A 9,979-nucleotide genomic window follows, 5' to 3' on the forward strand; every position below is an offset into this window, starting at 1 on the left:
GCAAAATTTGGGTTAGTTCGCTCTTCGATATGGATGGACAGGCAATTGCGAATAGGTAGTCCAAGTTGATGTTGTTAGATTTTTTTCTTATCACATACATAACGGTAGATTAAATAATATAACAGTAACACAACACAGAAGTCGCTCTTATTACTTACGTGTATACTATGGAATGTTGTACTTGTTATGTGTATTATCATATGTAAATTATTAAATAAATATGCCGGTACCAGTAACACCGGTCAAATTTTAGGTAGGTACTCTAAAACTTTCAAAATCAAATCAGTCAATTTCTAATAGGTATCATACTTAGGCCCGATTCAACCAAACTTTTATCCGAGAATAATTCCTGGTTTAACTGGCAGATTGACAGTTTCAGTATTAGAAATATTATTTCCCATACTGAAACTGAGATTTAATATTTACTCTTGTTTGGTCGAATCCAGAAGCAAAATTTCGGATAGGTAATAATTGATTCCGATGACTTTTCATGTAAGTAAACCAAGGGTAAGTTGGATGTACCTATATTATGTAAAATTTACGCAAATCATTTACTTATTTGAAGGAGATATTTTAAATCTAAAGTAATCTAGAGTCACAAATTACATAGTAGTCACGTACGCTGCTTAAATAAACCAATCTCATTTTGAATTTAACGGCGCAAAATAAATATTTAAACTATGTAATTAATTCAATGTTATAATTGAGATTTGCAGCACGAATGATGAATAAAATAATTTTACATTAACCAAAAAGTAATTACTTTAATCCTAGAAACAATTTGAAAGGGTCTTCAGCTAAGTACATAATAGAGTTTTTTCTTAACCAAAACTATATCGTCAGTGGAAAGGAAAAAGGACTAAAGCGCCATTTTGGCCAAAATGAGTTATATACATTGTTGGATAGGATTTTTTTTTCTGCGTCGATCTATCTAGGTTTCAACTCAATCCGATGACTTTTTTGGCGCTTTAGCACTCTGAAAATTTTAAGTATTTCTAAAATCACCGCCCTCGTCGCTGCTAAAACGACGTGTTTTCAGTGTTTTTGCAACAAGTGTCGCGTAAGGGTTTTTTTGCTGGCAAAATATTTTTGCTTTCACAACATTAAGTATTTTTTTGTTATTTAAGAACTCGAATGACTTGTTACTTTAGCAATTCGAGCTTTTTGAGTTTTATAGTTCATTGGTATATTAGTAGTTATTCATGGTTGTAGTTCAAAATGATTTGGCGTGTAAGCAAAAGTAAGTGAACAAGATTCGATTAATTTTGGCGCTTTAGCAAAAAGTAGCCTTTTTTTAATAAGCTTTAAAGTATTTTAGCGAAAATGAGAGCATTAATCAAAGCAAAAACTATAGTAGTTAAGTATTATTAACAAAGACATCTCAAACACACTTGTGACTATAAGCACACACTACTCACTCGGGTCACTCACAAGTGCCTGCAAAGATGCAAGAATGTNTTTACGCAGATCGAAAAAAATTGCGATGATTATTTTGTGTTTCAAAACAGAATTTAAAAAAAGAAAATAAATCATTATACAGAATAATAATAATTATCGTCAGCATATTTTCAAACTGAAACAAAATTTAAATAAATGATTATATTTCAATTAGACATCATTATACTTTAATTAGTACCATAACTATGAAAAATATACAGTTATTGTCTCCTGTAAAGTTTGCAAAAAGGGACATAATTACCTAAGCAGTTTGAAAGTTAGGCTGACGATATTCGTGAGTGTGTACGAGTACCTACCTAAATGTAAATGTCTGTCTGTGCAGGTATTCAAAATATTGGTCAAATATCCGTAAACATTGAATAAAATATTTTTGATCATCGAATACAATTTTAGACTTTACTTTCTCCGTTATTATATTTTGGTAAAATCGAGAGAAAAATAAGATTTTAGATTTTNGCAGAACTCATTCCAACTCTTTGTTTGCGCCTCGCTGGTCTTCTGTGCGTATTCTTGTTGCCGCACTTTCACCTAGACAGAGAGAATAGGTTATGGCGTTGTGGTCTGAAGTGACTAGCGTTCTGTCCACTTTCTCTTTAATCCTACCCAGTAGTGGCTTACTGCACGCTGACACATCCACTTTGCTTGTGCGCAATCTGCCCTGTCGATATTTTTTGAAAGAAGAAACTGTAAGCTTCACCTAAGCTTTCGGAAACGCTGCCCCACCATTGGTTCTAGGCGTTCACGTCTCCCCCTATAATGATGTTTTGGGTGTTTAGCTTTTTCATACCGCTTTGTGCGTTATATCTAAAGCTCAATTGGATTGTCTCNTTGACACCAATCGCGTAAACTTTAGGAAAACTTGCAGCAATAAATCCTACCGGCTGCGCCAGTCAGATTTCGGGAGCGGGGTGGAAGCTTTTTAAAAAGGATTATATTTAATTAAACTAAGTGATCACGTCCTCGCCGAGTTGGAGGCGATTTAATAATGATTTAATATTGTGGCCGATCGCAGTCGTCCAGTACGGTGTTTACAATTTAGTTCTGCTGACACATCTCTTATGTGAATAACAATTCTNAGTGGCTTACTGCACGCTGTCACATCCACTATGCTTGTGCACAATCTGCCCTGTCGATATTCTTTGAAAGAAGGAACTAAGCTTCACCTAAGCTTTCGGAAACGCTGCCCCACTATTGGTTCTAGGCGTTCACGTCTCCCCCTTATGATGATGTTTTGGGTGTTTAGCTTTTTGCATACCGCTTTGTGCGTTCTTCGCAAGTGGAACTGGATTGGCCACACTCTCCGAAGGGACCCCGATCACATCCCTAAGCAGGCTCTGGATTGGAATCCCCAAGGAAAACGCAAACGTGGTCGACCCAGGCAAACTTGGCGGCGCACNCGAGTTCCTACCTAAATGTAAATGTCTGTCTGTGCAGGTATTCAAAATATTGGTCAAATATCGGTCAACATTGAATAAAATATTTTTGATCATCGAATACAATTTTAGACTTTACTTTCTCCGTTATTATATTTTGGTAAAATCGAGAGAAAAATAAGATTTTAGATTTTTGCGTTCCATTTTAACTAAAATAGATAAATACGGATTGAGCGACATTTTTAATGAGTTACATGTCAAGTACGAATACGAATACTGTGTGTCGAGGTAACGCCACTACAATGTAACATTATGACAATATGAGGGTAGTTTAAAATATTTAAGCCCACCCGAGGCTAGTTTCCTAAAAAAATATTTTTAGTCCGTCAATTTTATTATAAAAAAATATTGGACACGTATATTTTGAATTGTCAATCAAACAAATAATTACAAAGTTATAGTGCGTCGAAGTTCCGCGCGACGTCACAAAGTGCTGCACTTTTATGCTCTCAATGACGTCACGGGCCTTTTCTATAGAACTTTAATATTGATATAGATTGTCTCCCTCATAATACACGGACACAATTCCTAGTTTTAGCCTGCCTGCCTCCAGTGTTACCGCGGCCTCCGTCTCCGTGACCAGTTAGGGGTCGTGAATGACTCAATCGGTCACCGAAGACTGAGTGACTGGTTTCTGCCACTCAATCGAGTGCTAAGGTTATGTCCTTGTCCTCTGCTGCTTGCAGCAGTTCGGCAGTGGCTTGCTTGGAGCGTCTCAGGTNCATTTACAACCAACAGGTTTATTTACAGGTTATATCCTTGTCCTCGGCTGCTTGCAGCAGTTCGGCAGTGGCTTGCTTGGAGCGTCTCAGGTTAGCTCAGATGATGTTGAGCTTTCACAAATCAAATCAAATCTCCCAAAAGACCACGGACACGGTCTTTTAGGAGATTTGAACTCTGCATGCTTAGGGTGTTCTTAGCAGTATGCTGTTCTGGAAAGCGCTATGTAAGTAGTCCTACTTTTGTTTTTCTGGGCATTCATCACTTTATCACTGAATGCCATGTAGTGGTGGATGTTGGATGTGTCAGTTCTCGCTCTCGCATTTNTCTTATTTTCGGGCTGGACAGTTTAGCCATGAGTGAGTTCCTCCGCAGTTCCACTTCTTTGCATAGGGCTTTTGTATGACCTAAACAGAGGCATTTGGCGCATTTCACTAGTAGGGTCTTCTACCGGTCTTATCTCCAGACCTATGAGGACTGGCCCCGCCTCGAACAAGCGTTTGTAGAGAATGGGCGACACTTCCATCCATAGCATTGTAGCAGCGCGTTCCTGGCCTGTAAGCCCCTCGAAGAGTTTCTTATTTTGGGCCTTTAGATTGTCATCCTTTTTCACCTTTAGACCTTTGATTTTGAAGTCAAAAGTGGTTCTGACGGTCTTATGACATTGTCGCCGGTTATACTCGAGTCCGTCGATGAGACTATCAGTGTGTGGTTTGGCTTTTTTGGTGGGATGGACATGGTGGCGGCCGCGTAAGTCACCACTCACCATGTCCATCCCACCAAAGGTTCCCACCAGTGGTTGGTAGTGGTCATTGAAATTGTTAAGTGTCCCTACTTTTTTTCACTATAATTCAAAATATAGTAATTACCTACCACTAACCCGTACTCGGTTAGAAGTTATGACAATAAATTATTTATGATGTTACGATAATTAAGCATTTTTTGTCACAAAACATAATACCTATTCAATCTTTAAGTATTACTATTGCTTAAAACGTTTAATGTAGTTAGAGTTTAGTAACATTTGCTTATATTCGTTCTATAGAGTCTGCGTACGTAAGCAAATATTCCTGAGGCTCCATGGATAATATCGCTTCTTACGCAGTTTTTCGCTGGCGCATGCGACTATCTTATTTTGTAGTTTAGTAATTTATCCTCGACTCACTTATGAGGCTGTATCTCACTAAGCAATTTTGTTCTTTTATCAAAAAGGTTGTTTACACTATTTAGTACCTACTTATTGGTTGCTGGATATTTGANCCTTTCCACTGACGATATAGTTTTGAAGTGAGATAGAGTAGAGAAAAGAAAAAAAAGAAAAAAGAAAATTTAATTCCATTCGAAATAGTTGCTATTCAGATTTCTGTTGCCATAAGTAGCTGTACACTAATATTCCCTTGATAGAAGAATATTCCCATCGAGATAGATTATGTAAAATAGGTACTTTATTAGTGCACACTTAAAAAATCGACTTAGGGATATTATTTTAATCCAAATAATGTATAGGTTCGCCGGTTTAAACAAGTAACTAGTTAGTAAATCACGGTAATGCTTTTTAATTCAAATATGAAATGTATTGTCTGTTAAGTCCGCGTCAATTATTTACAAGTGAACGAACCATTTACAAGAATGAGTTATTGTTGAGAATCACTCACAAAAGATATTGCAATAATAGGTACAATGTCATATATTGTTAGCTAGTAAATACTTACTCTATAATAATAATATTGGAATACTCCAATTTGCTAGTTTACATTACAGTGTGTAATACTGTAGTACTAATTAGAATGGAGGCAAACGTCCAAATCGTTTAGCAAACCGCTTGGTCCAATTTGGCCAGTGGGTACAAAATTTCATGGCCGTTCAGTTTTTATTCGCAACGGCGAGCTTAACTTGAGGTTTTGTTTTAAAAATCGTGAGCATTGAAACAAAAAAGCAATGAGGAACAACATACGCTCGTATTTTTGCCAGCAGTTTACAACGAAAGGATTTTACTGAAAATATTGCAATGTTTGTACATAATATGAAATGTAGAGCAATAGCAGTTTTGGTGCAATATAACACCCATTACAGCTAGCTACATAAGATTTCGAAATGTTTAGGATTATGTGATGTCCGTACATCAAATAACATCGTCTCATGGCTTGTATGTAAATAGAAATAATTTGCTTGCATAATCCGTCTTTGCTTGTCTAATGAACGTTTAAAGTAAGCTCGTAGCTTTTAACTCTGACATTATAACAAATGCTTTCCGCGTGATTGCTTTTTAAATGCATATTTTATGTTATGCATATTTTATTGACTTGTTCTCGTGTGTACAGTCATAAGTACGAGTATACGCTATAGTTTGTTGCAATATGGCACCTCTTATAAATACATAAGATTCATCAGTGCTAGCTTGGTATGCTGTATACCTACTATATCGATACAGGATTAGGTATAGTAAAAGTGACAGCTATTGACTTTCTAATATACTCAAGCCTGTTGTTAATGCTATTATAAATCTTCAATTCACCAAATCAATGATCAATTCAAAATTTTAAAAATTATTACGTGTTAACTATCCAATAAGTAAGAATAATACTTCCGCTAGTTTAATTAGGAAAAACTTTCACTTCTGTAGGTTTCATTTTTATTACAGAAAGAGCTATTGTTTTACAATAGAGTAACAAAAATTAAGAAATAGGAAAGAAAGGGCTTTCGAGATTCCCAGTACTAAGTGAGAGATTAGATGCAATGATATCACACTTTATAACTTAAAAGTGCAGAAGAGTTTTATTGTACAGCACAAGATGATAAGCAAAGTGGCATCGTATTACGGTTGTAATAAATGCTATTTTGCAGCATTAGAGTATAGTTTGATGAGCTGTCGAGTGTAAATCATGGTCCAGTGCGTGTAAACCACCAGAATTAGAATTAAAATCAGATAACTTATGTTAATGACGTGTCTGTTGGTTCGTGTTTGCACGCGATGTAATCGACTTTGATTGCCATTGCACTAGCATCACATGAAAATAGCCGACCTACTTAAATATTGTTCCATTTAGGTTGCAGTAATGGCAAGTAACATCGACTTGGCTCTCATGGAAAGTGCAGCGAGGGGCGTCCTTTAGCATAATGGATCCATAAGTAAACAAAACTGCGGGTATCCTGGTAGAAGTTGAAAAATAATAGCTAAGGATACACTTGCCAGAAAATCAATGTAGCAACTACAATATCTGTAAGATGTCGAAGAACCCCAAATCGTTCATATTATAGCCTTTAGCATAATTTTTGGTACTATCGATAGCGCTCATAATTCATTAATCAACAAATCGATTTAAACTGTTTGAATTGCATGTCGGATAGCTTTACGAAACTGATCAACTAAAACACCGGAATCCAAAGAACAAAATAATTACTTATCTTTAAAATCAGCTATCTTAATTAATTTATGTTAGCGGTAAAATTAAAATGTTGTTATTAAAATCCTTTTATCGGCCTTTTCGTGCCAGCGCACGCGACGCAATTAGAGGGTAAACGGTTCAGCCAACAAGCTGTGGGACACGACACCGCACGGCTAATTAAAGACTTCAATACGACCATTATACAGCTACAGAAAACCACATCAGACTTTACATTTTTGTTGCAAAATTACCTCTATTACTAAGGGCATAAGAGGCCACTGTGTTTAACTTGACATGACTTCATCTGTGTTACATATCTGTTGGATAGTCAATGGCCAGTTTGGCGCTTCTGTTTAATTTTCTCCAGAGACCTGAGAGAGTTCATCTATTCTATTTACTTGCGCCGACTCCTATGTGTAATAATTGGTGAGTGTGTCGCTCCTATTTAGTTCTAAATATCTGTTTAATTAAAGGTAATCAAGCTGGGGTAAACACCATCGAATGGCTAATGAAAATTTTTAGGGTTGTCGTTGATTTAATCTTTAGGACTACCCATGTCATTCCGACTATCTAGAGTCCATGTTTCATTGATTTTTATTATTAAACATTGATAAAAGAGTATTAACTATCATTAGTATCTAAAAGGGTTCAATTGTGATCTAGTATATTGCTTTTCAGGTGCCTATTACCTAGAAGCATATACATCTACGTAGATACTGTAAAAACAAGCCAATCTAATTATGATTTCATCTTAAAGAAAATTCGCCTCAAGAAAATACGTGTTATCGCCTCTGAGAGTACTCTATCACAAGATAAAGTAGGATAAATTGATAAAAACGTGTGGATGGATTTTGCGCACGCCATAACGCGAGGTTACGCAAACACCGACAGGTAAACAAATCGGAGTTTTCATTCACATGTTCAAGTAGTAAGTAGATCCATAGATACAGTCCTCAGCATATGTATAAGACTGAATTTTTTTAGTAAAATAGAAACTATTAGAATTACTTAAGATGCTAGCATATTAAGTTTAATGTCACTGTAACGTTGTCTGTGCCATTAGTCTAGTTAAAAACAAACTGCCGGTCGTCTTTGAACATTTTAAATTTATGCGAATTTTCTTTCAGGCATTAAAATAAAATAGGTACGAGAAAAGTTTGTTAAAATATTTATTACTTTACTTATTTCATAACGAAAATGAAATTGAGACAAACCTAATAAATTCTCTGAAAAAAAGATATTATTTACGAGTATTTCATATTCGGTTACCAACTTAAGTAACTTTCAGACTTGACAACATTCTCGATATTTTTAGCAAATTAAATATCCAACGTTGGAGCCAAATGTTACGTGCACATTAAAGAAAAAGGTATTTTTGTAATTTAAAGTTAAAAAGAAGACACAAGTGGAGATAAATGTGGACAAACTTAGTTTCAGCGAAATCTACACATACTTACTACTTTCTCTGATATGTATGTAGTATGTAGGTAGGTAGGTTGTTTAAAGATACCTCATAGAAGAGTCGATTTATCCTGTACAAAAATATAGTTACCTACATAAAATAATACTAAATATTATTATTTATTTACGAAGAATACTTACACATATTTTAGTCATAAGACTCAAAAAATGTCAAAGCAGTAACTTACCTTTTTTAATTTACATAAATAATACATTTACTTTCTACAAAATAAGATTTCTTTTCGTTCAGACATTTTTCATGCCGAAAATCTCATAAGAGGTTGCCCTTAAGGAAATTCATTCATTTTCTTTACGAAACTTTCGCTTAGTTCGCATAAATTACCAAAATAAAGAAAACACGAGCCGAGGAATCGGTTACTTGGTAATAAGAAATTCCAGAGGCTATGTTTTGAAACATGTTCGCTGTATTATGTTAATAATGAGTTACATCGACGTGTATTTGGCCTGGCTGTAATATAACATGTTACAATGATATCATTGGGTGATTCAGAGGCCCATGTAAGGGATCTCACATGCTGATCCTTTCAAGACAGTTCCGTTCGTATGACAGCATCCATACGGACGCAGTAAGTTGTAAAAATAAACGGTCAAAGATTGATTAGTAATTAGCTCTCACGGAATCTCGGTTTGTTTACTAATATTCCAATTTCAAATCTGTTTCCATTCGGATTTCAAATGGCGTTCTAGAATTTTTTTTAGTTTTTTTTTAATTTGAAATAGAACGTGTTTCCATCGCCTGAAAATAGTTGACAGTACGTAACACGAGATGAATAAAAACATTTTGGACTTTCACATCATTATCTACAATGTTTGGCTTTAAAATGGAATCTTGTTCAAGCTCCTACACAAAACTAGCACTTCACTCTTTAGCTCGCTGTAAACCTTATTCCGAAAAAGAAATCATTATACGATTAATTGCTATGATAAACCATTTAATAGTGTCTGTCACATCAAGTTAAAAATCTAAATATATAAAAGGAGAAACTGACTGACTGACTGACAGATCAACGCACAGCCTAAACGGCTAAACGTAGGCACTTGAAATTTGGAAGGGACATAGCTTAGGTACCGTAAAGGTGCACTAAGAAAGGAATTTCCGGAATTCCCACGGGAACGGGAATTAGCGGGAAAAACGGGATTCACGCGTACGAAGTCGCGGGCGGCCGCTAGTACTTAGTAAAATAATAGATGAGAACATTCCCACGATTCTTAATATCGCAGCTTTGAATGGCCGCCTGAATGACATTATGACACTCGACATCATGATCAAATGTGCAAAAAATACGATTTGAAATCTAAACCCGCCGAGGTTTTTGAACCATTCAAAGACTGAGATAATTCATAATGACATAATATTCGCTTATCCAGCGTTGAAAAAAGAACAATAAAAAGTGATAAGACACCCTAACCAAACTCTGAGATGATTTAGATTTGAAGCGCTGTTAAAATGTAAAAGGAACAAACAAAGAAAATTTTGTACATTTACTTCACTGTGGTTTT

This window comes from Ostrinia furnacalis, unplaced genomic scaffold (assembly GCF_004193835.3).
Source record: "Ostrinia furnacalis isolate ACB-3 unplaced genomic scaffold, ASM419383v2 OfSCF3022, whole genome shotgun sequence".
Lineage (NCBI taxonomy): Eukaryota > Metazoa > Arthropoda > Insecta > Lepidoptera > Crambidae > Ostrinia > Ostrinia furnacalis.